The 25,812-nt window shown below is 50.5% G+C and overlaps 1 protein-coding gene across 1 annotated transcript in view; it reads left to right on the forward strand.

The window, feature by feature from the left end:
- Positions 1-338: 338 nt before the first annotated feature.
- The window catches only part of LOC119955231, a 53,881-nt gene continuing 28,407 nt past the window's right edge, over positions 339-25,812 (forward strand). The window contains exon 1 of the mRNA XM_038781256.1: positions 339-397. The gene's annotated coding sequence lies outside the window, so the exon portion shown is untranslated. The remainder of the gene's footprint in view (positions 398-25,812) is intronic.

Genomic DNA, 25,812 nt, shown 5'->3' on the forward strand with positions numbered 1-25,812 from the left:
GCCCATTGGTCGTGTCCTATCTTACTGACCTATTGGTTGAATGTCTGTGTGTCATGTCTCTAGCGCTCCCTCTAGTGTCTATCTAGTCTACGTGTATTTACATGAACCCCTTGTGTATTTACAGTGATGCATATCACCACACCACCTACCCTGCACATCTTTGGGTTGTGGGGCTGAAACCCACATAAACACGGGGAGAATGTGCAAACTCCAGACGGACAGTGATCCGGGACCGGAATCGAACCCGGGACCTCAGCGCCGAGAGGCAGCAGTGCTAAGCACTGCGCCACTGTGCTGCCCGCTATCCCAAAACCGTGTGATTTCTCCAGTGTGGGTTTCCCATTTCCAGTGACAACTTAAGTCTGGGGTCACGTCAACAGTGATGTCAACAATCTGAGTGAGTGGCCAATCACATTTAAGTATTTTCATAGCGAACAAGCCAAGAAGTTAAAAGCACTGATTTTATTCACATTTTTGACTTAAAATTTCAGATTACAAAACAAATTACATATGTTTGGATTAAGATAGAAGTTAAGATATATTGGGGGAGAGTTTCCGGTCTCCAGCGCTGAAATCACATTTGGCGATCGTCCGGAGAATCCCTGTGGGCAGCGAAATCGGGGGCAGCGCCACCCCTGCGATGCTCAGCCCCCTCCAAAACGGCGTACTGCCACATCGTGTGGACCGCCTCAGGACATCACCCTGAGGCTCTCCCCCGATGCTCCGCCCCCGATGGGCCGAGTGGCCAATGGCGTTGGGAACTCGGCATGGCGGATGCCGACTGAGTCCAGCGCCGCCACAGTTTGGGGGGGGGGGGAGCCGATCCGCGGGCAGGGGGGGCTTTGGCAGGGATTGGGGGCACTGGTGGGGGGTGTTCCAGGGGTGGCAAGCCTGGCCACAGGGGAGCACAGTTTGGCAGGCCGGGTCCGCGTGGCCGGCGACATGTTGCACGACGTGGCCGCGGCAGGCTGCCACCGACCCGGCAATTCTCCGGCCGTATCGGCAGCTAGAGCCAGAGGCTTTACGCTGCGTGCCTGCTGACCCGCCCCCAGATGGAGGATCGGTGGAAGTTATGCGCTGTTTCTTCGGACATAAAACGCCACCGTTCCCACGCCGGCGTCAGCACTCTATGCTTTAGAGTATCATTCTGAAGCTATGTGGATTTTGGTTATGTTATTGGTGTAATTGGATGGTCTACAAATATAAAATTAACCTTTCTGGGCCTGTGCAGGCATTTAGCAGTAATTCTAAAGTTCAAACACCTTTAAAAATCCATTGCCAGTTCATTCCACAAGGTGGGACTTTTTATGGGTATTTTTTCAGTTGAGTTGAAAGTGTAACTGTGGAGGTTTCTGGTAATTCACGTATTATCCATTATTTCTCAAGGAACATAAGCAACACATTCTCTGCAACTTCCTGATTTCTTCATTGTGTGCATGTGCGGACTCCCAAAGTTACTGGTGGGGATGAGTCATAGAGGAGGGTGGTTGAATAAGATCAGATGTTTAGCTCTGCATTTAAAGAAAAGTATATTTATTGAGGTCTTTCTTTTAGGAGAAAAACGTAGCAAAGTTACAAAATAATACATCCCCAGAAATGTGTTCTCCATTATAATAATAATTTTTACTGTCACAAGTAGGCTTACATTAACACTGCAGTGAAGTTACTGTGAAAAGCCCCTAGTCGCCACACTCCGGCGCCTGTTCGGGTACACAGAGGGACAATTCAGAATGTCCAATTCACCTAACAGCACAGTCTTTCGGCACTTGTGGGAGGAAACCGGAGCACCCGGAGGAAACCCACGCAGACACGGGGAGAACGTGCAGACTCCACAGGCCCGGGATTGAACTCGGGTCTTCGGCACTGTGAGGCAGCAATGCTAACCACAGCGCCACCGTGCCGTCTAGTATTCAAGATATTAACAGGGTCGATAAGGATAAACTATTTCCACTGGTTGGAGATTCTAAGGGGACATAGTCTAAAAATTAGGGTCAGACCATTCTGGAGAGATGTTAGGAAGGATTTCTTCTTGCAAAGGGTGATGGAGGTTTGGGAACCCTCTCCCATAAACAGCAGTTGAAGCTGGAAGTTGTTAATTTTAAATCTGAGATAGATAGATTTTTGTTCAGCAAAGATATTAATTGATGTGGACCAAAGGCAGGTTTATGGAGTTAGCCCACAGATCAGCCATGATCTCATTAAATGGCGAGACAGGCTCGAGGGGCTGAATGGCCTCATCCTGTTCCTATGGAAGTAAAAACGGCTGAATTGACAGGATGGAACTGGAGAACAACATCACAATGGGGTTAATACAATCATTTTTTGATCTCGGCTCTTCTTCACGGAAACACCAGTTAGTAACGGCCTGGAATATAGCACGTTAGACCAACGTGAAGTATACACCGGAATAAAACGCTGAGTTAAAGGAGCAGAGCCGCAGGCCACAGAAGCACAGTCACCCCCGCGCTCACATCACGTCACCCCCTTGTCTCTAAATTCTTAACGACAACATTTTGTTTGAGACCACTTAAAAGTCTACCTGAAAAACGACAAAGTACCATGGGTGCTGGAAACCTGAGTGAGAAAGAGTAAATGCTGGGGGAAAGTCCACAAGTCAGACAGAGATGTTTCCTGGCTTGCTGAGCATTTCAACAGATTTCCACCAATTTATCAAACCCTTGTGGGGAGGGTGCAGGGGACAGGGAGTGTCAGGAAATACGCCACAGGCTTTAGAGAAGTGATTTGTTGACCTTTCTCTGTAACTGGTGGAGACTAACTTTATCTGATTCTTTGAAAAAAGCTATTTTCATGCTCCCATATATGATGCCGTCAGCAGTGCTGTGTATTTCCTGTGTAATTAAATTTGTATGTGATACAAAAATATCATTCTCAAGAAGGGAAGTGTGAAAGGTCTTGCTTTGACCGATCTGACAACTGCTTGTAATAAATTTATCTTAGGGATAAATATTGGTTAGGACACCAAGGATAATTCACTCCTTTTCAACATAGTGTCTTGAGGCATTTTACAACGGCTGCTATTGGTGGAGTAATTAAAATCAGGGACAGCGGGGGGTGGGGAGGGGGGGGGGAGCTCTTCAAGTCCCCCTTCACCCCCTCCACCAGTCATAAGCCACCTGTGTACCTAAATACCCGACCTTTGCCCTGGGCAGGCTAAATGGCAACCTCCCAAAATCTACTCCCTTCCCCAGGGGTTCATTGGGAAGATCGCTCTTTAATGTGTATCCTGAGAAGGAATCAAACTTCCTCAACAGCTCCGTTATCCCCCTCCCTCCCCTCCACTAGAGAGAGGGTCGGAAACATGCAGCAACGTCCACACAAAGGGACACCCTATCCTCCATGCCCCACTCTCTGTACCCCTCCACCTGTTGACGACCTACGTGCGATGGCCAATGGCTCAATTGTCAGCACAAACAGTGACGGGGCAGTGGGCACCCTTACGTTGTACCCTGTGCAACCGGACTTACTCTGAACTCATCACGCTGGTTCGGACACTAGCTGCCGAGGCAATATACAGCAGTCTCACCAAAACCTAAATCGCTCCAAAATCGCAAACTCCACCCGATAAAATGCCTTCTCCATGTCCATGGTGAAAATTACCTCTGGAACAGCCCCCAAGGAGAGCGACAGAAACACATTTAAAAGACTCCCGGTATTGGGAGACTGTCTGCCCTTGACAAACCCCTTGACTTGAAAGGCCAAATGGCTTCCTTCTGCGGTTTCTATGTAAATGCAGAAACTGATGCTGTGCCTTCAGATATTGTCGCTTCGGGACAGCATGTAGATGAGGAATAGGAACAGGCCAAGGGGAGATCCTTGGGTGCCAGCAGAGGAGCAGGAAGAGAAACCATTACAGGTGATTCTCTGGCTATGACCGTATAGTCAAGGATGGAACCAAGTGAATGCCAACCCATCCATCTGGACAACAGCGGAGAGGCTTTAGAGGAGGATGGTGTGGTCAACTGTGTCCAAGGCAATTGGAAAAGGTCAAATTTGCCCTGAGAGGATCAATACAAGGGTTCTATAAACGATGGCAGCCTTTTCTGGACTTCCTGGCTCAGAGATAGGTAACTGGGTCAATAGCAGCAGCAACCCGGGGGGGGTGCATTATTGTAGTGTTTATTCTGTAACTTTATAGTGTGTTAATTTGCGTTGTTGTTAAAATGCTGGGTTGTTCATGGGGATGGGGCGAATGTATATGATTGTTAATATTATTGTTATTTTCGGTATTTTACTATGGTGCGTTATTGTTGTATAAAATCAAAATTTCTCAATAAAAATTATTTAAAAAAAAAACTGTGTCCAAGGCTGCAGACAGATTGAGAAAATTGAGGAGAGAAGGTTTACCTTTGTCACTGTTACATAGGATGACATAACTTTGATGGTCTCACCACGGTAGCACAGTGGTTAGCACTGCTTCCTCACAGCGCCAGGGTCCCAGGTCCGATTCCTGGCTTGGGTGACTGTCTGTGTGGAGTCTGCACGTTCTCCCCGTGTCTGCTTGGGTTTCCTCCGGGTGCTCCGGTTTCCTCCCATAGTCCAAGGTTGTGCAGGTTAGGTGGATTGGCCATGCCAAACTGCCCCTTAATGTCCAGGGATGTGTAGGTTAGGTGAGGTTGCTGGGATTGTGGGGGGAGGATTGGGTGCTCTTTTGGAGGGCCAGTGCTGACTCGATGGGCCAAGTGGCCTCCTGCTGTCGGGATTCTATTCTAATCTTCGTGACAAAATGTCCATGAGTTGGATATTGTTAGAGGTACAGGTGGGAGGGATAGGGGAAAGCATTTTGAGAAGACAGTGCGGATAATCCAGTGACAGCAAGACAGGAAAATTACTACAGCCAAATGGTCTGGCTCTTGAGGTTATTTACCTGCAACAGATTAAGCTACATGTGTGGTTGGTGTGATGGCAAGGAGGGAAGGGGAGGGGAATACTGCCTGCTTGTGTACGTTGGTAGGTCTTCTCTTTCAATTTTCCTCCAAACATTCCTCTGGGACCATTTGAAAAGCAGGGAATGTTCAGGATGAAAATCTAAACCTGACCCTTAATGCTATCAAAATTATGTTTTAGTGAAAGTTCGGCAATAAATGCTGGTCTAACCAGCGACGCCCACCCCCGTAAATTAAATTTTTTAAAAGTGAAAGGTGTCCTTCCAGAATTTGAGACTACCTGATCAGTTGCAGTAGAGTTCAAAGATTCCTCTGGACTTCAAATCATGCCCAAGATGAAATGTGGATGTTTTGAGCCCAAAGACCAATCCCACAAAATATTGTAAGTAGCATCAGAGAATGTCCCATCAGGAATCCTAAACAGAAAGTAGAATCGTCTTTTGGGATATTTTCATTAAAAAAAATTAGATTTTAATCAAAAAGAAATAATCTATGGGGCGGCACGGTAGCACAGTGGTTAGCACTGTTTATTCACAGCGCCTGGGTCCCGGGTTCAATTCCCAGCTTGGGTCACTGTGCGGAGTCTGCACGTTCTCCCCGTATCTGCGTGAGTTTCCTCCGGGTTCTCCGGTTTTCTCCCACAAGTCCCAAAAGACGTGCTTGTCAGGTGAATTGGACATTCTGAATTCTCCCTCCGTGTACCCGAACAGGCGCTGGAATGTGGCGACTAGGGGCTTTTCACAGTAACTTCATTGCTGTGTTAATGTAAGCCGACTTGTGACAACAAAGATTATTATTATGATTATTTATTAATTAACGCATAAAAACAAATTCAGCAATAATTGAAACAAGGAAATAATTCAAAAGCTTCAAATATTCTGTGCAAATGAAACAAAGCAGCCTCCAGATGGAGCAGAAACAATCACTGACTGACGCCTGCTTTCCCACAGTTGCTGCCTGGCATGCAGATTACTCAAGTTTAGTTTGTTGTTTTCAGATTGCTCGAACAACTAGATTTCTGACAACCTGAAATCTAGTTTTGCAAGCTGTGAGTCAGCACACATTACATATCAGGAAGTAACCATCTATGCTGCCGTGCCTGTAATCCTCGTGGAAATGGAGGGTTGCCACAATGATTCTATAATAGAACCTGTTTTGTGGGTGCTTTTATAAAGGGATTGTAGCCACCTGGGGTGGCCACGTCCCGATTTCAAAATGGGCACTTGCAAAGAGTAAAGGGAAAATTGGACAATGCTAAGAAAACAAGCTGGTGCAAGGTTTGCCTGTGGATTGGAGTTTGCAGCTCCCAGACAGAACTGATACTACAAGCCATTAGCATAGTAATGAGCTATCTCCAGGGACAAAAGTGAAACATTTAAGCAATCGGTACCAGGGCAGACTCCCCGGCGCCAGTGGAGACTAAAACAAAGGCAGGCCAACGGTCACCTAGGGCCCGCCCAGTGATCCAGGAACGGCCCCTTTATTGGAGAAAATCAATACAGACGATTAGGATATGGTCCAATTAATTGAGGCCAAGTTCAGGGCCCGCCCAAAAGGGCGCGAAACCCCTTTGGGGTATAAAGAGGAGCCCCCAAGACAGATTGTTCTCTTCTTCTTCATCTTCATCTTGGCCTTGGCTCTCAGCGACGAGAGACCCGCCAAGCACCAGCCAAGTAAGTCCAAAGTCAACGCACGCTACGAGATAGATGCTCCCGGCTACTATTCTATACCAGTTCGATGCCAGCAGCCTCAGAACCGGACAACAGCCATTGTTCCTCTGACTGAGTGGGCCCCCTGAAGCTAAATATAGGCTTTTAGTAGTAGTTGTAGTTTATGCATGAGTAATAATTGACTGTGTATGTAAATAAATGTGCATTGATTTCAAACTTACTAACTGGTGTATTGAGTCGTTGATCAGTATTCGGTTTTGAACCTTGTGGTGGTATCAGAAAGATACCTGGCAACTCTTGAGCAAACATAATTAAAACAGAGCAAATTAAGGAGAGCATAACGAGCAACAGGATCAAGGGACAAGGCGCCATGCAAAGCCAGGACATTGCTTCAGATTTGTGTTACTTCGGATTGGACTTGCCGTTACACCAGTGAGGCACTGTGAGACCTTCAATTCTTAAATCCAGTTGTCACTGTGTGCTGTCAGTTTGGGGTTAATTTGTACTGAACAATGAGGAGCTTTGTGCTGTGGATTTATGCTCATGATGTGGAGATGCCGGTGTTGGACTGGGGTGAGCACAGTAAGAAGTCTTACAACACCAGGTTAAAGTCCAACAGGTTTATTTTGAATCACTAGCTTTCGGTGTGCCGCTCCTTCCTCTTCATCCACTCACCTGAGGAAGGAGCAGTGCTCCGAAAGCTAGTGATTCAAAACAAACCTGTTGGACTTTAACCTGGTGTTGTAAGTTTATGTTCAGTAAGAGCTGGATAGAGTGGTTCCTGCAGCCAGCACAGAGTGGATAGTTTAGTTCCATTAATCTGGGTTCAATTCAGGTCCTGAGGGTAGCACGGTGGCGCAGTGGTTAGCACTGCTGCCTCACGGCGCTGAGGAGCTGGGTTCGATCCTGGCCCCGGGTCACTGTCTGTGTGGAGTTTGCACATTCTCCCCGTGACTGAGTGGGTTTCACCCCCAAAACCCAAAGATGTGCAGGGGATAGGTGGATTGGCCACGCTAAATTGCCCCTTGGGAAAAAAGAATCGGGTACTCAAAATTTTTTTTTTAAAGAAGTCCTGGATGAACAGCAGAGAGCTAAATCCACCATGTCACCAAGCACCTTGTAGGTACAGTAAGCAAAAATAGCAGCTCAATTTACCACTTGTGATCAAGAACAAAGAAAAGTACAGCACAGGAACAGGCCCTTCGGCCCTCCACACCTGTGCCGACCATGCTGCCCGTCTAAACTACAATATTCTGCACTTCTGGGGTCCATATCCCTCTATTCCATCCTATTCATGTATTTGTCAAGATGCCCCTTAAATGTCACTATCGTCCCTGCTTCCACCACCTCCTCCGGCAGCGAGTTCCAGGCACCCACTACCCTCTGTGTAAAAAACTTGCCTCGTACATCTCCTCTAAACCTTGCCCCTCGCACCTTAAACCTAAGCCCCCGAGTAATTGACCCCTCTACCCTGGGGAAAAGCCTCTGACTATCCACTCTGTCTGTGCCCATCATAATTTTGTAGACCTCTATCAGGTCGCCCCTCAACCTCCGTCATTCCAGTGAGAACAAACCGAGTTTATTCAACCGCTCCTCATAGCTAATGCCCTCCATACCAGGCAACATCCTGGTAAATCTCTTCTGCACCCTCTCTAAAGCCTCCACATCCTTCTGGTAGTGTGGCGACCAGAATTGAACACTATCACTGTGGACGAGTCACTGCTTGTTTGTGTGGAGACCCCGCTGATGGCAGAACTGGGATCGGTCTTTGGGCTCATAGCAAACTACCCAAGGTGGAATAAAGAATGTGCATTTAGAAAGCACTTTTGTGCAGGATATTCCAAAGTGTTACAGATTGAATTAATTATTTTTCAACGGCAGTGACTTCTGTAGCTAAATTTAAAGGTGAATTGAGTCCATTTGAGAGAGATTACAAAATACTCAGGAATATGGAGAAATGTGTTATTAACGCACACCATACAGCTAATTTCCTCATTTTTTAAAATTGACAGGCACAGAGATATGTTTACCAACGGAAACACTAATATAATTATGTTATATTAATGTCCACACCTTGAATTCATAAAGCTAAATGTCAGAATACAATCACATTAAAAAAAACTTTAGTTAAAGGTGAACAGCAAATTTATCACCAAATTAGATTTAGATTTATTCTCACATGTACCAAGGTACAGTGAAAAGTATTGTTCTGCGTGCAATTCACGCAGATCAGTCCAACTACCTACACCGGGCAGCATGAGTGAGTAGACACCAACGCCCCCCCCCCCCCCCCCCATGACGTGTTCGCCCCACATGAGCATCCCCATCAACCCTCCATGTGGCCCCCCACGCTCCCTTCACCACCCCTCTCCCTTCAACCCTCCGAACCTACCCTTCAACTCCCCCCCCCCCCCCAACTACTACACACCCTGACTGATTGATTGATATTTATTGTCACATGTATTGAAGTACAGTGGAAAGTATTCTTCTGGGGCCAAGGGAACGTACACAGTCCGTACATAGTAGACAAAAGAATCATCGACAGAGTACATTGACAAATGGTACATCGACAAATAGAGATTGGTTCCTTCCTTCACACCCTCCCCCTCCCACCACTATGAACCACGCGTGCGGCTAACAATGACCTCTCTGTGTCTCCACAGGATAAACAAACGTCGGGAAAGGGCCCAGACTGATGGTGATGTGCTGGACATAATAATCCTCACCACCTTTGAGGAGCGGGCCCTGGAGCTGACTGGTGTGGCCGAGAATGGAGCAGTCACCAAAGCGGAGGTTGGCGGACGCCGCAGAGGTGAGGAACCACTGGGTCCCGTCAGGAGGACCTGTCAAACGAGTTACTGACTCATCCATCCCTCCCACTGACCACATGTCCATTCTCCCACAGTCCTTCAGCTGGCAGTGCCGGCCCATTCAGGGTGGCCCCCTCCCCTGCCTCCCATGGGACCACCTCAGGAGGGGAGCTCTGAGGATGCCACGATTGATGCCCACCCTCCACCAGCGCAGAGACACGCACCTCGGTGGGAAACTTTAGTGGTCAGGCACCTGGGGCACAATCTGGTGAGCACCATACAGTCGCTGATGTACCTCAGGTGGAGGCAGGAAGCCCCGGGTGGGACAGCAGTCAGAGGGCTGCTGGATCCCAGGACCCAGCTGGGTCCCGGCCTGATGCTGAGCCTGTGGTACAGGATTACTCGGAGCTGAGGGAGACGATAGGGAGCAGGCAGGACATTCAGAGGGGGATGCCAGCAACACTCCAGCAGGTCCATAGCTGGTGAATTGAGGGAGGCCGGTGCATCCCGGGTAGGTAGGCCTCAAGTAGGTTTAAGGCCTACTACAGTGCGTGCCGTTTGGTCCCGCCCCTTTTGGGCGGAGTTCTGATTCCGAGCCTCGCGGAGCTTGGATTAATCCCGCCAGGCGCGGAGGCTGCTGGCAATCCCGTGGGAGGCCTCTCCTGGGATTCTCCGGCCGTGTTGTGCTCTCACCGAGCAAAACGCGCCGGGAGTATCATACCCAATGTGAATGGCAAAAAAATGGAGAGGTCATGAGGAAAAACTTTTTTCCCGCAGCGAGCGGTTGGGATCTGGCTGCGTGTGGTAAAGGCAGCTTCAATCATGGCTTTCAACAGGAAATTGGATAAAAACCTGGAGAAAAGATTTTCTGGGCTAGAAGAAAAGGCAGGGGACCGGCACTGGCTGAGTTGTTCTCGCTGGCATGGGCACAATGGGATGAATGGTCTCCTTCTTTATTGTAATATATTCTGTGGGTGGAACTTTATGTAACTAAGGTGGGTCCAGACTATTGGTTGGACGACTGTGCCCGTGATTGGCCAGCATTGGGCCTTGACCAGGATTCAGAAGCTGGGGGACAGAAATCACGCCCGCTGGGAGCTGCCAGCTAGTCAGAGGCCAGCAGATCTGCTTTGGCAGGGCAGCACGGTGGCGAAGTGGTTAGCATTGCTGCCTCACAGCACTGAGGTCCCAGGTTCGATCCCGGCTCTGGGTCACTGTCTGTGAGGAGTTTGCACATTCTCCCCGTGTCTGCGTGGGTTTCGCCCCCACAACCCAAAGATGTGCAGGCTAGGTGGATTGACCACACAAAATTTCCCGTTAATTGGAAAAAAATGAATTGGGTACTCTAAATTTAGAAAAGAAAAAAAAAAGATGTACAGGGGAGGTGGATTGGCCGCGTTAAATTGCCCCTTAATTGGAAAAAAAGAATTGGGTACTCCAAATTTATTTCAAAAACTCTATTTTCTCTCACCACAGATGATATCAGACCTGATGAGTTTTCCCAGCATTTTCTGTTTTTACGTGAAAGAGAAACCCCCTCTGGTGATGTCTCTGAAATATTCCTGGAGGGTTCTGTGCACTGACGGCCTGACAATATAGATTCTTACAGCTTCCTTTCCACACTTCAAAAAAACACAAAATGGCTGCTGTGTCAGGGAGTCATTGTTTCACCAAGTAAAGAGGTTAGTTATGCTGTGGTCCTTTGAAGGCCCTTCCTGTTTCCTATTCCCTCCAAAGTAAAAAGGGTTTTCACACCTTCCAGAATAAAATGGACATTCCTGGGCGGGGTCTTTGCATCTTTCGTGAATCTTCATAGCCAGCTCTAGAGACATGAGTCTGCTAAGGTTTGAACATGATGTGGAGATGCCGGCGTTGGACTGGGGTGATCACAGTAAGAAGTCTCACAACGCCAGGCTAAAGTCCAACAGCTTTGTTCCAAACACCAGCTTTCAGAGCACTGCTCCTTCCTCAGGTGATTCCATTCACCTGAGGAAGGAGCACTGCTCCGAAAGCTATGTTTGAAATAAACATGTTGGACTTTAACCTGGAGTTGTAAGACTTTTTACAAGGTTTGAAGAAACACAGAAAGGTACCGTGTTATTTGGCCACAGTTACTGTTGGAACCAACAATTCTACGGACACGTGCTTGTAGGATTAGAATAGCGGTTTTAATATACTCACAACAGAGCCAGCCGGTTAGCCATTGAACTTTCGGTGAACTGGCCGGCTGACCATGTGGCACTGATCTTTATACAGCAGCTTCTGGGGGAGGAGTCCTGGGCGGAACCAAGGGAGAAGCCCAGTACAATTCTCGAGCATTCCCAGAGCTACTACCTCTGGTGGTCAGTTAGTGCAATTGCACTTACAATATAGACACATGTATATACAGATTATAATCCGGTGTGAATCACATTCACCACAGTTACATTTTGAAAAAGGCTTTTAAACTCAATGTAAAAGCCTGAAGACAGATATGTGCCTTAAAATATTGTTCTTAAAATCAGTAATATCATAATTGCATGTTTGCAACACTTCTCTTCTCGCTCATGCATCATTACATCTGATGTTCCCCAAGGGTTTATTCTCGGCCTCCTCCGTCTCATCTACATGCAGCCTCTTGATTACATCATCTCAAAGCATTCGTTTTCACATGAATGCTGACAGCAGCCAGCTCTACCTCCCTGCCACCTCCCTCCACCTCTCCACGGTCTCTCTAAACTGTCATTCTGCTTTCCAACATGGAGATCTGGAGGAGCAGAACCTTCCTCCAATTTAAATTTCGGGGAAGACTAAAGCATCACTCCCCAAAGTCAGTCCGGCAGTTGCTGGCTCCATTCACCGCCCTGCCAACTGTCCGAGGCTCAACAGGCTCTTCGCAAATTCGGTGTCACTTATGACCCTGAGATGAGCTTCCACCCACATATTCCCATGATGAAAGTCCAAAGATGTGCAGGTTAGGTGGATTGGCTAAGCTAAATTACCCTTAGTGTCCAAAAAGGTTAGGTGGGGTTACGAGGATAGGGTGGAGGTGTAGGGATAGGGTGGAGATGTGGGCTTAGGTAGGGTGTTCTTTGCAAGGGCCGGTGCTGATCGATGGGCTGAATGGCCTCCTTCTGCACTGTAAAGTCTATGATTCTATGATTCTATCACTAAATCTGTCTATTTCTCCTTCCATAACCGCTGAAAGTCCTTTTGGGCAGCTTCTTAGTACTATACCAAGTAGAACCAAGCAGAGAACAGGTTATTTGAAAACTGCTAATCTGTAATGAGACAGGATTAGTTAATCGTCTCAAAGGAATAGATCCTCTAGGGAGAGTATTCATAACATGTTTGAATGTCGTATTCAGTTTGCGAGTGGAAAAACGTGGATCTGAAAATAGTGTCTTAAACGTAAATAAAGGCAACTACAAAGATTAGAGACAGAATTGGATAAAGTGAATGTAGGAAATAGATTAAAACATAAAAGATAAAAGCGGCATGGTGGCACAGTGGTTAGAACAAAGAACAATACAGCACGGTAACAGGCCCTTTGGCCCTCCAAGCCTGCACCGTGAACTATCTAGACCAACCGCCTGTATCTTTCTATACCCCGTTTGTTCATGTGTCTATCTACATTAGTCTTAAAGGTCGCTAACGCTGTCTAACAGCGCTGAGGATCCGAGTTCCATCCCACCCCCAGGTCACTGTCTGTGTGGAGTTTGCACATTCTCACCGTGAAGTATAGTTTGTAAAGCTTACTGGTGACTGATGGAACCATAAATTCAACAATTCATCAATAGTTGGATCTGAACAGAGGCTTTAATACACTTACAACAGAGCCAGCCTATTCATCGTTGAACTCCAGATGTCTGCAGGCTGGCTCTAAGGCACTGATCTTTATACATCGGTCCCAGGGGGAGGAGTCCTGGGTGGAGCCAAGGGAGGAGCCCAGTACAAACTCTCGCGTACTCCCAGAGCGACTCCCCCTGGTGGTCGGATAGTGCAACTGCACCTACAATGGTGGATAGTGAACATATATACATGGAGTGGTATTGGCAACTATAGATAGTGTGAAACACATTCACCACAGTGGCCCTGACGATTGGGAACATTTTAGAAATCAGCAAAGGATGATATAAAAAATGTAAGAAAATAGAGAAACCACAGGGGCGATTCTCCGATCGCGGGACTAAATGTCCGCTCCATTGTGAACGCCGTTGCGTTTCACGACGGTGCGAAACGGCTGCAGGGATGACGGATTCTGTCCCCCACAGGGGGGGCAGCACGGCGCTGGAGCCGCTCCAGCCTCCCTTCCCGACGCCAAATGGGCGCCGCGCCAACCCGCGCATGCGCGGGGGACATCTTCAGAGTGCCGGCCCCTACGCAACATGGCGTGGGGGTTCAGGGGCCAGCCATGCAACAAAGTAGGCCCGCAGGGGAGAGGCCGGCCCGCCGATCGGTGGCCCCGATCACGGGCCAGACCCCATCGGAGGCCCCCCCCCTCCCCAGGTGAAGGAGCACTTTTCCCCGCTCCACAGACCACACCCCGACCCTTCGCGCAGAGTTCCCGCCGGCAGCGACCGGGGTGAACGGCGCCGGCAGAACTCTGCCGTTTCTGCGCGGTCGCTCGGCTCACACGGGCCCGATTCCAGCGGCCCACAACTGGCGCCGCGTCAAACGTGCCGGCTTAAATGGCGCCGATTCTCTGCACCTCGGAGAATGGCGTGCCGGTGTCGGGGCGTCGTGGCACGGTTGCGGCAATTCTACGGCCCGGCGCGGGGCTCGGAGAATCGCGCCCCACATCTGTCAGATCAAATTTTTATGCCAAACGTAATGTGCTCGATTTTACCTGAGGAACATTATTGAGATGTTGATTTGGGCCCAAATGTAAAAAAAACCAACAACATAGAAGAATTTACATTAATTATCCAACATATATCTATTTTTAAACAGTCTAAACTATACACATTTAATCTACCTGCCATATAAACATGTGATGAATTAACTGCAATCACACAAAGTGCGCAGGCGAATGCCCACGTGACATGTCAATCAGGCATAGACATTGTATGTTTTAAATTGTCTTCTGATATCAAGTAGGTAGACGCAGCCCATCGCATGTTTAATTTCTACACATTGTTTATCGAGCCTTTTTTCCAACAACAGCTCTTGACACCGCGAGGTGGCAGGTGACAGCTCATAAAATAAAGTGGCCTAAAATCCACTGGCCTACTCACTCCCAGCCTGAAGGGAGAAAGGCCTTAGGCAGAGTCATGCCCCAAGTAGAGCGATAAATATACAACTGGCATCATAATTATTAACTTAACTCTCATAATTATTTCTCTGTGTAAATAAAATAATAACTACGGGTATTTTTTGATACTCATTTATGTAATGTGGGCATCGCTGGCTGGGCCGACATTTAGTGCCCATCCCTAATTGCCCTAGGATTGAGTGGCTTGCTCGGCCGTTTCAGAGGGCATTTCCTGTGGATCTGGGGTCACGTGTGGACCAGAGCAGTTATTGGACATTAGTGAACCAGACGGGTTTTTACAACAATCGACAATGTTTCATGGACATTAATTGACTTTTAATTCTATATTTTTATGGAACTCAAATTTCACCATCTGCCCTGGTGGGATTTGAACTCAGGTCGCCAGAGCATTACCCTGGGTCTCTGGAATACTCGTCCAGTGACACTGCGTGACCACCTCCCTGCGAATTTAATACAATACAACAGAAACGCAAGAGACAAGATAGGGAGCTTAGTATTCATTTATTTACTGAAGAGGTTGAAGCTTCCCAATATTTTTTTTAAATCAATTTTGAGTATCCAATTCTTTTTTTCCCAATTTTAAATGTTTTTTTAAATTTAGAGTACACAATTATTTTTTACAATTAAGGGGCAATTTAGCGTGGCCAATCCACCTGCCCTGCACATCTTTGGGTTGTGGGGGCGAAACCCACCCAGAACACTGACAGCCTCATGGACGTGTGGCAGGCACGATCTTCCAGCCACGCTGCGGCGGAAAAAGCATCTTGGTGTGGGGCAGGGTGGCTGGTGAAAGCTGGGAGACCCCGCTCCTGGGGTCTACCCGAATCTCGCAGGACGTTCAACGGGAATCATGGCCACAACGGGTGGGATCTGTGTTTGGCAAATCTACATTTTAGAACAAGGCAGTAAGCTTCACTCTAATGTACAGATTCCTGAGGCTTTGGGATTCAATCCCTTCGCCTCCGGGACATCGGCGAGCGCTGTTTGGTAATGGTCCCTACAAACGGGGACTGCACTTGTGGGGGTCTCCAAGGGGATCGGAGGCCCCCAGCTGCGTGCCCTTGCAGCCTGGCACTGCCAAGGTGCCCAGGCAACACTGCCAGCTGGCAAGGGAAATGCCAAGGTGCCAAGCTGACATTTTATGCACTCGCGATTGGGCTGGGGTTGCCCGGTGTGGGTGTTGGGGTGGGTGGGGCTCAGGGACCCTCCCAGGTTGCGTTCGGGTTGAGGGGAGGTCGGGGATTTTGTTTTGTGCCTCGGAGATCGGGATGCCATTTAAAAATGGCGTCCTGATCTCTCGCTACAACGGGGAGCTCCAGACTGTAAAAAACGGGGCTATGCAAGTGGGAGGAGGAGCTTGGGGAGGAGATCGATGTGGGTCTGTACAGGATTAATTCTTCCTCCTCTTGTGCCAGGCTCAGCCTGATACAGTTGTTCACAGGGCGCATATGACAGGGGCGAGGTTGGGTAGGTTCTTTGGGGTGGAGGACAGATGTGTGAGGTGCTCAGGGAGCCCAGCAAATCATGCCCATGTGTTCTGGACGTGCCCAGCGCTGGAGGGGTTCTGCAGGGGCTTTGCGACGACTATGTCCAAAGTGGTGAACACCCGGTTCAAGCTGAGCTGGGGGGGGTAGCATTACTTGGGGTATCGGACGAGCCGGGAGTGCAGGAGGCGAAAGAGGCCGGTATTCTGGCCTTTGCGTCCCTGGTAGCCCGGCGGAGGATTTTGCTCCTGTGGAAGGATGCGAAGCCCCCTAGCGTGGAAGCTTGGATTAACGATATGGCTGGGTTCATCAAGTTGGAGAGGATAAAGTTTGCCTTGCGAGCGTCTGTGCAGGGGTTCTTCAAGCAGTGGCAACCGTTCCTAGACTTTCTCGCGGAGAGTTCGGAGGAGGTCAACAGCAGCAGCAACCCGGGTGGGGTGGGGAAAGGGGAGGGGGTTTCCTCTTGGGGTGACGTTGGGGTGGGGTGCTTTCCCGATCTGTGTTCTTATTGTTATATGTGGGGCTATTGTATTTTGGGACATCCTTTGTATAATTATTGTGCGTTGTGTTCTTGTTTCTTTTTCTGTAAGGGGGGGTTTTATTGAAAACCTGTTGAAAAATTGAATAAATATATTTTTTTAAAAACAGGGCTATGTGCTGCCTCATCCCCGCGTTCCCCATTTAGATCCTTATTCAAATTGAGTGCCGGGAAACTAACGGCTAAACGCGTTCGCTCGGGAATTTTGTTCCCTTTTAGGAAGATTGCGCCTGGCGTGTTTCTAATGAGCTGCGGGGCCTGGAGGGGGGAAACGTGGTCCAGGATCTGGAGGGGGTGAAAGTGCTGCTGGGGGGTTGATGGGGAGGGTCGGTGAGCCGGGGCCTGGGGGAGGGGGCCGGGAAGGCTGTGAGGCCTGGGGGTGGGAGGAGGGGGAAGGTGCTACAGGGCCTGGAGATGGGAGGGGAGGGATTGGTGCTGCGAGGCCTTGGGAAGGAGCACGGTGCAGTGGGGCCTGGAGGGGAGAAGGTGATGCAGAGCCTGGCCATGGGGGGGGGGGAATGATGCAGGGCTGGCCGGTGGGGGGGGGGAAGATGATGCAGGGCCTGGCCAGAGGGGGGGGGGGGCATCTGGGGGGGGGGGGGGGGACTCTGGGGGAGGGTGTGCTGTGGGCTCCCCCTATGTTGATGCGGGGGGGGGGGGGGGGGGGGGGGGGGGCGAGGCCAACATCCCGACATCAAATTCAGCCTTTGAAGAGTAAAGTGCTGCGAATGGGAAAGTACAATTACTTTTCTTTTTGAAAATATTTTTATTCTATTTGTTACATTTTCCACAGGGGATTTGGTGATGTGGATCGTCTCCCTCTGTCACTGGCCGGGTGCAGGCGATCAGAATGAATGTGCTGCCGCCCTTGGGTCGCTGTCAGTGTGGAGTTTGCACATTCTCCCCGTGTCTGCGTGGGTCTCACCCCCACAACCCAAAGATGTGCAGGGTAGGCGGATTGGCCACGCTAAATTACCCCTTAATTGGAAAAAATGAACTGAATACTCTAAATTTATTTTTTTTAAAGTGTACTTGATGCTGTTTTTTTTGCCACATTTAGTAACCAATTTACTCGCAGCAAGTTCCCATGCCAGGACAATGAGAAAAGTGAGATTAGTTGATGTGTAAATGTCAGCCAGAACACTGCTTCTGCACAGAATGTATAATGTTAGCCTGGACAGGCAGATTGGACCTTGCTCTGCCGTCTCATTCACAATAAGAAGCTTCTAACAAAGTAGCACAACTTTAAAACACACAGAAGCTTTACCCAGATCATCTGCTTAAATCCTTGAGGGGACTTACAGAGATGCGTGAGTGCCACCAATTCAACCAACCCGATATACATAGAACATACAGAGCAGAAAGAGGCCATTCGGCCCATCAAGTCTGGATCAACCCACTTAAGCCCTCACTTCCACCTGATCCCCATGACCCTTCCTAACCTTTTTGGACACTAAGGGCAATTTATCATGGTCAATCCACCTAACCCGCACATCTTTGGACTGTGGGAGGAAGCTGGAGCACCCGGAGAAAACCCACGCAGACACGGGGAGGATGTGCAGACTCCACACAGACAGTGACCCAGCGGGGAATCAAACCTGGGACCCTGGAGCTGTGAAGCCACAGTGCTAACTACTGTGCTACCATGATGCCCACTTACATTCCAGATAAAAATAGGAATGTTTACTTTCAACGCCCCCCCCCCCAACCCACCCCCCCCCCCCCCCCCCCCCCCCCCCCCACCCCCGGCCTCCATCTGTAAAAAGGATGTTGATTGAAAATGTCGGGGAAACCCGGAGGAAGAGAAAAGTCCATTCAAATCCCCAGTGCCAAAGAAGCACGGATATTGACAAATGATACTTTGCTAAGTCACGCAAATTGCCCAAGAGACTGGTGGAGTTTTGTTTTTTCTGTGTTCAGAGCTGAGCATCTGCACAAAACGGTTTGGTTCAGTCGGTCAGCAAAAGTGAAAGAATGAAGGGGCTGTGAACACACTTGGTATATTCCACAAGTTGGTATATTCCACAAGTTGTGCCAGAAATAGTTTGAAAAGAAGGCGAGATCCCACTTTTCAATCTATTCTGGGATTGTTTCCTTAGAGAAGTGAAAGCAAAAGGAGAATTTACCCAGCTGTTCAAACGCTAAAAGATTTTGACAGAGTATCTGAGGGGGAACATTGCGACTGTGTAGAGGGTCTGGAACCAAGATTTAAGATCATTGACAAAAAAGAGGAGTTTTTTTTTTACAGTGAAATAAAGACAGAAAGTTGTGAAAAATCTAGACGGGCTGAGGTTTTTATCCAGCGCCTTCCAGATCTCCGGCACCCACAGTATTATTTTGCCTTTACTTTTACTCAGTTGTGATCGGGATGGTTTCCCTAAAGGCATTGGCGGAAACAGGTTGGATAGTAACTTTTCAAAAGGAAATTGGATTTAGGTGTGTCAATGAGTACCTCTCCTCCCTTACATGTGACACCTTCTCCCCCCTCCCCCCAGCCCCACAGCACCTCTCCCCTCCCCCCAGCCCCACAGCACCTCTCTCCCTCCCCCCAGCCCCACAGCACCTCCCCCCACCCCCCCCCCCAGCCCCACAGCACCTCCCCCCCCACCCCCCCCAGCCCCACAGCACCTCCCCCCCCCCCCCCCAGCCCCACAGCACCTCTCCCCCCAGCCCCACAGCACCTCCCCCCCCCACCCCCCCAGCCCCACAGCACCTCCCCCCCCACCCCCCAGCCCCACAGCACCTCTCCCCCCCAGCCCCACAGCACCTCTCCCCCCAGCCCCACAGCACCTCTCCCGCCCCCCCCCCAGCACCTCTCTTCCCCCCCCCCCAGCCCCACAGCACCTCCCCCCCCCCCCCCCCCGCCCCACAGCACCCCCCCCCCCCCCCCCCCCCCAGCCCCACAGCACCTCTCCCGCCCCCCCCCCAGCCCCTCTCTTCCCCCCCCCCCCAGCCCCACAGCACCTCCCCCCCCCCCCCCCCAGCCCCACAGCACCTCCCCCCTCCCCCCCCAGCCCCACAGCACCTCTCCCCTCCCCCCCCAGCCCCACAGCACCTCCCCCCCACCCCCCAGCCCCACAGCACCTCTCTCCCCCCCAGCCCCACAGCACCTCCCCCCCCTCACCCCCCAGCCCCACAGCACCCCCCCCCCACCCCCCAGCCCCCCACCCCCTCCCCCCCACCCCCCCAGCCCCACAGCACCTCCCCCCCACCCCCCAGCCCCACAGCACCTCCCCCCCCCCTCACCCCCAGCCCCACAGCACCTCTCTCCCCCCCCCCAGCCCCACAGCACCTCTCCCCCCCCTCCCCCCAGCCCCACAGCACCTCCCCCCCACCCCCCAGCCCCACAGCACCTCTCTCCCCCCCCAGCCCCACAGCACCTCCCCCCCTCACCCCCAGCCCCACAGCACCTCTCTCCCCCCCCCCCAGCCCCACAGCACCTCTCCCCCCCCTCCCCCCAGCCCCACAGCACCTCTCTCCCCCCCCCCCCCCAGCCCCACAGCACATCCCCCCCCCCCCCCCCCACCCCAGGACCCACTACACCTTCCCTATTTTGGAGTAGGGGGTGTCGCTGGGCACGGTGGCCACTGCTGAAACTAAAGGCAGTCCTGGCGAAGAGGAATGATCGTGCAGCCTAGAGTTACAAGTAAAGCCCGCAGGCTCCAGTGAGGGGGTTGGGGTGGGACAGCAAAGTTTTGGATAGGCATAGGGTGCCTGACCACGAGACACATCCCCAGCCCAAGCATGATGCCAGGCAGCCAGAACATGACGCTGGCATTTCCCACCGGGAGGCCTTTAAGTAGCACCTAATCAGCCCATTGTTGAGGAGGTCACCCACCTCCTCATGCCATGAATGCTCTACCTGGTGGAATGTTTGGAGTTGGGAAGGGCATTTAGCCGGGCAGTGTGGTGGCTGGGAAGGCCTATGACTGACCATCCTGCCCCAATGTTAATTGGGGCCCTTAAGTAGCCAGTTAATAACAATTTAAAGGCCACATCATGGTGCCGCTGGGATTAACCTTTAGCCCAATGCAGATGGGACTGTTACCAGCCAGGTGCACAGCAGGTAAAACCTTATGGGCTGCTTGTCACCTCTGGGTTGGGAGGTGGGCTCGTCCCTCAACTAAAGGTGGTCAGTGCCTCTTCAAGGGACTGGTCATTGGGGGGGGGGGGGGGCACCTGCTGAGAGCCACACCTGCCCTTGCTTCTGACCACCCCCCCCCCCCCCCCCCCCCCCCGCCCCCGACTCCCCTTGACACCCACTCGCTGCATTACATTCCTGTAACCCGGTTCCTCTGCAACCTCGGGCTCCGGTAGCATCCTTCAGCATCAGCCATAGCCCCCTCCGAGGCACCTCTCAGCACAAGAGCTTTCACTCGGCAGGACCTCCGCCTCCGGGATCTTTAAAAAAATATTTTTATTCTCCAACTTTTTCATATTTTCTCCCAAATTTACACCCACCAACAATAAACAATAATCAGGAACAAATATGTCAATCCCCATATCAATAACAACAATCTCATCCTCCCACCAAACCCCAAACATCAGCCCGCATGTTCACATAGACAACTGACAAAAAGGAATTAGGGATCACCCATAGTCGCCATTAACACACACAGCCCCCCTCCCCCCCACAACCCTCCCACCCACCCCCCCAACTAATGTTCGATGTTATCCAGTTCTTGAAAGTGCATAATGAATAATGCCCATGAACTATAGAACCCCTCCGTCCTTCCCCTCAGTTCAAACTTAACCTTCTCAAGAGTCAAGAATTCCAACAGGTCCCCCCGCCACGCCAGGGCACAGGTTGGAGAGGCTGCTCTCCATCCCAGCAGGATCCGCCTTCGGGCGATCAACGAGGCGAAGGCTATGATATCTGCCTCCGCACCCGTTTCCAACCCTGGCTGGTCCGAAACCCCGAATATGGCCTCCCGAGGACCCGGGTCCAGCTTCACATGCACCACCTTGGAAATTACCCTAAAAACCTCCTTCCCGTAATCCTCTAGCTTTGGACAGAACCAAAACATATGAACGTGATTAGCGCCCCCCCCCCACCCCCCGCGGCGTTCACACACATCTTCCACTCCTTCAAAGAATCGGTTCATCCTCGCCCTCGTGAGGTGTGCTCTGTATACCACCTTCAGCTGTATCAGCCCCAACCTCGCGCACGAGGTGGAGGCATTCACTCTCCGGGGCACCTCACACCAGAACCCCTCCTCTATAACCTCTCCCAACTCTTCCTCCCACTTTGCTTTGATCCCTTCCAGTGGTGCCTCCTCCTCTTTCAAAATAGCTCCGTACACCGCTGACACTACCCCCTTCTCCAGTCCCCTGTCATCAGCACCTCCTCCAGCAATGTGGGGTTCCTCCGGGAAGCTCTGTATCTCCTTTCTGGCAAAATCTCGAACCTGCATGTTTCTAAACATTTCCCCCTACTCCAGCCCACACTTCGCTTCCGGCTCCTTCAGTCCTGCAAACCGACCCCTAAGAAACAAATCTTTTAGTGTCTTAATCCCCTTCTCTTCCCATTTCTGAAAATTTCCATCCCACCTCCCTGGCTCAAATCTGTGGTTCCCCCGAATCGGCATTTTGCCTCCGGGATGGTGACTGTAGAGGAAGGCCCAGTACCAGCCTCAGCACTGCCTGATTGACATGTGGCCTGGAGGCCTTTTCGAAAACAGGCAACATGGTTCTCTCACCAGCTCTCCAGCCAATCAGGCGAGGCACCAACAACAAGATTCTGCCATTGTTTCACAATCTAGCCCAGGGGCATTGAGGTCGAATTTGTGTCATTCCTTATTGTCAATCGAGATAACTCAGTGTTACGCCAGAATGGGTGGAGTGTATGATTTATCTAGTCCCAATCTGCAGGTCAGACCATTAATTAAACCCACCAAAGTGGTTCATTGTTAACATTCTGCACTGGTGCCCAGAATAACAAGGCTTCACACAGGCTTCTTTCAATAAACTCGCAATGACTGTTTACTATAAAACAAAACTTTTCAAACAAGTTGCAAGAACTTGTTTTACTCTGTAACTATAATTATCTATCTCTGCTTACCAAGTTCCCCAGCTCCTGCACAACATATACACATACAAACAATCAAAGGACTAACAGACATGGGGCTGGATTCTCCCATCTGAAGACTATGTGCTGACGCCGATGTGGAACAGAAGGGTTTTACATCTAAAAAGGGCGCCAAAGCTGTACTGATCCTCCGTCTGCCGGGGGGCTAGCAGCCACACAGCGTAGAGCCCCCGGCTTTACCTGCTGTGTGGCCGGAGAATTGCCAGGCCCGTGGCCGCGTGTGCACATGGCGGCAGTCACACACGGACCTGGCCTGCCGAAAACTGTCCCCCTTTGACCAGGCCCAGCCCACCCCCCACCAGTGCCCCCAGCCCCCGCCAATGCCCTCCCTGCCCACAGAGCAGCTCCCACCAGTGCCCCAGCCCCCGCCAATGCCCTCCCTGCCCCCAGCCCCCGCCAATGCCCTCCCTGCCCACAGAGCAGCTCCCACCTGACTGTGGCAGCTGCCACCCTGAGTTCACGAAAATAAAAAGGACAAGTGTTCCACGGCATCGGCAACTCGGCCAATCGGGGGCGGAGCATGGGGGAAGGGCCTCAGGTGACGTCCTGAGGCCACCCCGGTGGCATGCAGCGTACTCCCTGAATACACCGTTTTGGAGGGGGCGGAGCGTTGCAAAAGCGACAACACCCCCGGTCGGCCCAAACGGTGATTCACCGGCCGATCGCCAAACGCGACCGGAGAATCCTTTCCATAGTCTCTCTCTGCAGAGATGGGCTTTAGAGAATATGCATTATAAAATAAAGGATTGGCAGCACGGTGGCACAGTGGTTAGCACAGCTGCCTTATGGCGCCGAGGTCCCAGGTTCGAATCCCGGCCCTGGGTCACTGTCCGTGTGGAGTTTGCATTTTCTCCCCGTGTCTGCGTGGGTTTCACCCCCACAACCCAGAGATGTGCAGGGTAGGTGGATTGGCCACGCTAAATTGCCCCTTAATTGGAAAAAATGAATTGGGCACTCTATATATATTTAAAAACAAGTAAATATAATAAAGGATAAAGTTCACAGGGTCTCAACACTGTCAAACTGGAATTCCCTTAGGTGAAGGTGGGCTGCAGGTCCTGGTAGTTGTCTGGCAGTTCTTACCAACAGGATTTTGGCATAGAGGAGAATACACACCTGGATCAATTCTATGGTCTCAGCTTTGCAGGTCCAAACAGGTTACACTCAGGTGAGGATTCTCAAGCTACAGGTTGAGAACCACAAACAATTTCAGGCAAGGCAAGAGGGAGCCAAGTTGGGTATACTTGCTGTCTCAGCTTATTCCCCAACAAGACTGAGTTCAAAACCAGCAGGTCTAAAGCGTATGTTTCTTTCCCTCTGCCATGTAATTCCCATCAAGTTACCAGCATTTGCCTTTCTTCAGTACTTTTTCCATCCATTAAAGTGATTGCAATTCAAAACAATCAGGCGGCACGGTGGCACAGTGGTTAGCTCTGCTGTCTAGAGCACTGAGGTCCCAGGTTCGATCCCAGCTCTGGGTCACTGTCCGTGTGGAGTTTGCACATTCTCCCCGTGTTTGCGTGGGTTTCGCCCCACAACCCAAAGATGTGCAGGGTAGGTGGATTGGTCACGCTAAATTGCCCCTTAATTGGAAAAAATGAATTGGGTAATCTAAATTTAAAAAAAAAGCAATTAAAAACAAACAAACAGATCTTCCTCAAGTACCATGCTGGTAGCGTTTCGCCAAGTGGAGCATTTTTCAATAGTGCCACCCCCTGGTAAAATTCTAGAACACTGGTGTTCATTTGCCAACATGTTGTGTATCATCACACAAGAATAATTTTACACTCTGTTCTTGGTTTTTGTTTCATTTTTAAAACTTCTAGACCAGATAATAAGTTTAAATTATTTTTTGATTATTATTTTAATGGAGGCGGTTTCCCTTAAGTCATCATTTTTAGGACCCGGACAATAAAAACAAAAGACTGCTAACATAGCCCAGAGCAAAGTCCCGAATCCACCAGCAACGTCTTGGTTCATTTATTACAGTTTGGACTTTCCGTGCTTTGCATCTCAATGTTTCTGTTGTGCAATCTTTCTGTACACAGTCTTTACTGGATTACTTGGAACTGTTCCCAGTGAGTCAAATCTTTCAATGAAATACAAATCGTTTATTGTCACGAGTAGGCTTCAAATGAAATTACTGTGAAAAGCCCCTAGTCGCCACATTCCGGCGCCTGTTCGGGGAGGCTGGTATGGGAATTGAACCGTGTTGCTGGCCTGCCTTGGTCTGCTTTCAAAGCCAGCGATTTAGCCCAGTGAGCTAAACCAGCTCCTGGGTCAATGACACGTTCTTCCCAAAAGGGAACAAAATTCCCTAACGTGAGCGTTTAGCCGCGGGTTTCCCGGTACTCACAGTGCTGAGAGACATGTAGCTATTTCAATGCTACTCCTGTTGAATAAAGGGGCTGAATGGGAAACACGTGGCCAAAGCTGCACATAGCCCGGGTTTTACAATGGGGAGCTCCGCTCGCTCTGGAACTGCCCGTTGTAGTGGGTGATCGGCACGCCATTTAAAATGGTGTCCTGATCTCCGGGGCCCATTAAACAAAAACCCCGAGCTCCCCCCTCCCCCCCCCCCACCCCCAGCCAGAACGCAACATGGGAGGGTCCCGCGGCCCCACCCTCACACCTCCCAACACCCACAGTGGGCAACCCCGGCCCAAAAAATGCCAACCTGGCACCATAGCCGCGCCCCTGCCAACTGGCAGCGCCAGAAACAGCAGCTGGCTCTCTCCGATGCCCTCCAATAGAGGTAGGCTGAGATCCCATTCGATCGGCACTGGCGAAGATGCATGAGACAGTAAAGGCACAGTCCGAGTGGGGCCTTACAGGGTGTAGATGCGGCTTTCTCGATGCAGAGCGGTAGGATTGTCTCCTCGGAGGCTGAGATGGCAATGTTGGCTGATTATAATAAAACACTGCACGCCAAGGTGGGCGACATGGAGAATCGCTCCAGGAGGCAGAACATCATGGGGCTGCCCAAGGGGATGGAGGGCCCGAAACCAACTGATTAAATATCAAAGATGTTTGGGAAGATGGTGGGGGGAGGGTGGATCAATGT

The sequence above is a fragment of the Scyliorhinus canicula genome, chromosome 20 (genome assembly GCF_902713615.1).
Source record: "Scyliorhinus canicula chromosome 20, sScyCan1.1, whole genome shotgun sequence".
NCBI classification, from domain to species: Eukaryota; Metazoa; Chordata; class Chondrichthyes; order Carcharhiniformes; family Scyliorhinidae; genus Scyliorhinus; species Scyliorhinus canicula.